This window comes from Eublepharis macularius, chromosome 2, assembly GCF_028583425.1.
Source record: "Eublepharis macularius isolate TG4126 chromosome 2, MPM_Emac_v1.0, whole genome shotgun sequence".
NCBI lineage: Eukaryota > Metazoa > Chordata > Lepidosauria > Squamata > Eublepharidae > Eublepharis > Eublepharis macularius.
The window spans coordinates 68,284,692-68,290,002 of NC_072791.1; positions in this window are offsets into that span (position 1 = coordinate 68,284,692).

A 5,311-nucleotide genomic window follows, 5' to 3' on the forward strand; every position below is an offset into this window, starting at 1 on the left:
GAACGCAGTTTGGGGCATTTGAAATCAAGATTTCATTGTTTAGCTACACGGCTAAACTGTAGAGAGGAGAATGTGGTGACGGTGGTTTCTGCCTGTGTCATACTCCACAATATCTGTGAGGAATGTGGTCACCAATTGCTTGGTGATCGCGGAGATCCAAGGCCAGTTATGGTGCCTCCAGAGGAGGATGCTGTCCTGGAACAGGACTGGTCTCACCTTGAGGAGGGGAAAATTGTCCGAGATGCTTTGTCAAAATTCATGTATAATAATAATTCAAGTAACTAAATCTCTGTTTATATCAGTATGAGCTTATGTCCACGTTGCAAAAACTTACTGTTGACAATTCAAAGTGTTTCTAACTGGTTTTGCTGTTCTGCTGCTGTTGAATAAATTTTGTATTATTATGAAATGAGCCCACCCCCCTTTTCTCATAATGGTTTTTCCAATGGCGAGCATGGTTTGGTTACTCAGAGATTTGGGGCTGTCAAGGCTAGTTAACGGATCTTTAGGGGCCAACATGAAAACGTGCTATGATGAATTGTCACTGTTGGACTGATGGGACTGATAGACTAAAGGTGTGATCAGAGATGGGTTTGTTGCATGTGTGTTCAAATTAAAGAACTCTTCACATGATGCAAATTAGTCCTCTGAAAAGTGGAGGCAACCGTATTGTGCAGCCCCTCTTAACAGCCCCTTGGAATACATCCCTTAAATCAAAAAAAAAAAATTGCACCGCACACCACTTTTCCCTGTGGGAGACTGAAAACCACTGTCACATTATGGTTGTGGAACATCAGACACAATGACACAGTCCAAACATCAACACACCACAATGACCACACACGGCAAATCACAGAACATAGGGAAATAGGCTTCGACAATCCAGGATAGGATGGGCCAAGAAAGAGGGATCATAGCAGCCACATGAACATTGAATGGCGCATGCTCACTAACATTTTATCTGTTGATCGGTATACCATTATTTGGGCAGACAAAATGGCGGGCCATAGACGAGGTGCATTTTGGAAGGACGAGGAGGTAGAGACTCTCCTCTCCCTTCTTCTGCAGTCTGGAAGAGCAGAAAGACTGGTGAGCAGCACCTATCTGCCTACAAGGGCCACCTTTGCCGCTGTTGCTCGAAAATTGACCGAGCGCGGTTTTCAGCGAACAGGGGAGCAATGCCACTCCAAGTTCAAGAGGGTGAAGTCATCCTTTTTTGACGCCCTAGAAGCCTGGCAAGGCATTCCCAGGCAAAGCAGCAAGCCCCCTTATTTTGCATCGATGATGCGGCTGTGGGAGCGTTCGGGGCGCCCGAGTTGGCGGGACCGCAGACATGCTTGTAAGTTTGAATGACATTGATAACAAGGTTTAAATTTTACTCCTCTCAAAACAATGTTTATTGAAGACCTGGGGGGGGGGAAATTGGCAATGCTAATCTTTGTCTTCAATTCAACCACACAGAAAATAGATTCAGTTGACTGATAAATTTAACACTGGGCAAAATTTATGATCACCAAATTGGATGCATTGGGTTCAGACAGACCTTGCAAGTCTATGTCTTATGAGTGTTCCCACGTTAAGGCATTGTGCATGAACAATGCTTGAGTATTTGATAAAATTACACTATACCATGAGATAATAGATCATAAAAAATTATTTGTGCTTTTGCTATTTTGCAAAGACTTTCCTCTCAGTCTGACATGAACGATTTTTCCTTGCAGCTCTCCTGCGAGGAAGGAAGAGGAGCGGTGAGGCAAGGGAGGATGAACAGCTTCCCATGGTTGAGCAACAGCAGCAGGCGCAGGTCCGAGAGCATGTTACAGGGCAGGAGGAGCAGGATCCCTCAGCATCCGTCTCTGAAACTGGTAAGGGTTAATTGCACTCTGCCACTGAGTGTAGCATTAGTGTTTAGCTTGAATCACCAATACATTTAAAAAGATCAGCTGAGACTGAGAGAATCACAAATAAGGGTTGAGTAAAACTAGAAGACCTTATTGTCATCAGTTCTTGATGCATGTGCACAGCTGGTATCGCCAGCTGCTCTGTGATGATTTGTTCATCTGGAAAACAACAGTTATGTCATCAAGAATAAACACAGCTCTCACTATGACCCACACTCCAACACCTGTGTTATTAATGACTTTCCAGTGCCGGAAGAAAACATCTCCGGGGTAGGTGTATCCCAAGAATCAGCCCCTTCCACCTCAAGCGGAGAAAAGACAACTTTAAAGAAGCCCACCACCCTTGAGGACATTGGAGCAACCATTGCATCCTTGGAGACAAGGGTGATTCAAAGTAGTGAGTATTGAGACCTCAGTAACCAATGCATGATGCCTGTCTGGTCTTTTCCGAAGGATGCAATCATACTATTTAGGGATTAGTGATGTGTTTACCTCTGGTATCTGCTATACCAACGAGAACACAGTAACTGTGATGACCAAGCATCAATGCATGTTATTTTTTACAGATTTAAAAGCATGGTTGACAGCTGTGGATTTTTGGTGGCAGCATTAAATCAGCAAGTAACAATCATGTTCAAAGACGAGTAACTCACAGCTTAATTCTTTTATTAACAGTGGCAAAGTTTGAGAAACGGATGGGTCGAGTCGAGAAACGGTTGGCCGTACAAGGACATTATATCTGAAAATTACAGGCAGTAGATCGGGAGAGACACAGTCAGAGTGCAACTACAGCAATCAGTGCAGCCGAACAGTGATTTTTTTCCCCACATGCCAATCTAATTCTTCTTAGGTTTGAGGTTTGAGTTGAGGATACATGTTTGCATCTCTGATGTTCATTAACAAAAAATTATTCAGTTTTAAGGTGAATGTTACATGGTGTGTATTTGTTTGTTTGGTTAATAAAACTTTTTTCGCCCTCAAATCATCTTCTCATTGGAATAACAAAGGTTTTTTAAAAAGGGGACAATGATGGTGGAACAACAGGTAACAGATGTTGTCTGGTGAAAATGTTGAAAATGATTAAAGTGTGAGCCGTTCCCTCGCTCTCCCCACACAAGAACGTCTGGGATGGGCTGCCCTCTCAGGTTGACTGTTGCATGGAGACCGAGTGGCTGTCGGATCACCACTGGTGCATCCTTTTTCCTGCCCCAGAAGAGCGGTACCTATGTTGCTTAGTGCATTAACAGTATCTTTCAAAATGTCAAAGTTCTTGGTGAATGCATCCTGGAATAGAAGCCTCTCCTGTCTGTTCTCAGTCATGAAATCCTGGTGCCATTCTCTGGCCTCCCGATGTTCCCTACGCCTCTCCTCCATTTCGCTTTTGTGCTGCTCTTTGCTGTGGAACATCAATTTGTCCGCCACAGAGTAGAGTGCAGATTTTTTTTGTTTCTTTGTTCTCAAGTTTGACAAACGAGTGTCAGGTGAGAGCTCGGCGACAGGTCTAGATGTGGTTCCTGAAAGCCAACGTTAAAGAAAAAATTTTGTTTTTGGGTGTTGATACAGCAGGCATGACACACACTACACACACTTCAGCTCATGCTTCTGGACAGTTGCTGTTGATGGTTGCAAAAACTCAGAAGCAGGAGCGGAGAACGCACAGAACTGCAGTTTTCGCCACTGCCCCATTCTGGTTTAGAAAAATTTGCCACACACCTTTTGCACTGCCTGGGAATGGCAATGAGGTCCTGACAAAGAACCCCCAAATTGTTGCTGCAATGTCCAAAATTAGAGAGATTACCCTCTTGCTGAGAACGATATGGTGAATGCACGGGCGATTCATTCTCCTGGTCCAATCGTGGGATCTCCTGTTCTGCTATGTCATTGATGTTCAATGTATCTGAAAAGAAGTAGATGCTGCCAATGAAGTCATCTCACACAGTGAAAAAAAATCTCCTTTTTGTCTTCAAAGGAAGCCAATGTAAACCAATTCATTCACACAATGCACCAACAATATAACATGGACGGGACATCTCTGTCTCGTGTTTCAACATTCTTGCCTTGGAAATATCAATTTATGAATTGTCAAAGAATCATTCAATGGTGGATATCCCCCTTGTAACCAAATAATCGCATAATATTGATTTGAACTGTCCCAGAGAAAAATTTATTTCATTGTTCGACGAAAAGGTACAAAGAGTCTAGGTCTCTCTAACAGATGAACATTAAAAGGCACATTTGTTTTAATGGCAGAGATTACAGTCAGGGCCAGATGTGGTCGACAGGGATGCATGCATAAAGCCCCAAGCACCTGAATGACAAGGCACAGCCATAGTGACTTCTGCACATGATAGGGGAAGCTCATATCAAAATGTAGACACGTTTTGAGAACACCATGCAGAATAGAGAATACCCAATCATGGTGTTGATGCACGTTGGCAACACAAATGATCACAATCTAAAAAGAGGGTTGTTAAGTTCTCATCTCTGTAATCCTAACCCCACCCCCCTCTTTAAGGTTTTTCTATAACGATGAGCTGACTTACCAATATGGATTGAACGATCCTCCAAGCCATCAATTGTTGCATCCAGTTCCTGAGAGTCTTGGCTACTCTCTCTCTCTCATTCTCAATTTCTGCAAAAAGAAAAAACAATAATTGGTTATTCCCCCCCACACACACACACACACGCCACCAGAGATGGCATGGGTGGATTGTAGCCGGAAAGGCTTCATCCACAAAAGATCCCAACGCAAAAAAACCTACCATAAATGACAGGAGTTGATGTGGCGAATGCCTCAGGGAGCATTAATTCGAAGTCGTGGGAGAAGAGCTCCTCCGAACCTGGCTGTATCTCAGCAACATTCCTCCTTGGCTCCTCTATGACCTGCAAAACAGTACTGCGGGACAACCTCTTTGGCCTGACGCTTGCATCGCCTCGGAAAATGTTATCCAGCTCTCTATAATAAGGGCAAGTTGCGGGAGCGTTTCCAGAACGATTGTTGTGAGCGACTACCTACTTATATTCCAAACGCATAGTATTTGTCTTGGTATGGCACTCTAAGGCTGACCGTTTATGCCCCCTGAGTGCCATCTGTTCCGCCACCTTCACAAAGCAGTCGAGGTTCCTGTGAGAAGTTCTTAGTGCTGCCTGGATCTTCTCCTCTCCCCAGCAGCTTAGGAGGTCCAGTATTTCCTTTTCTTTCCATGTGGCACTCCTGACTCCCACTGCCTTACCGTGCTCTGTCATCTTGTAATTAATCTCCCACTCCTTTCGTCCGCAATGCACAACTTCCCTTTTTTATCACCCCCAAAATTAATTCTTTCAGATTTTCACGCCAAACGATTAGGAGCAGATGCACACCTTCCGCCGTTGGATTCCCACGCGCATGCTCAATCTGCATAATGGGCCAT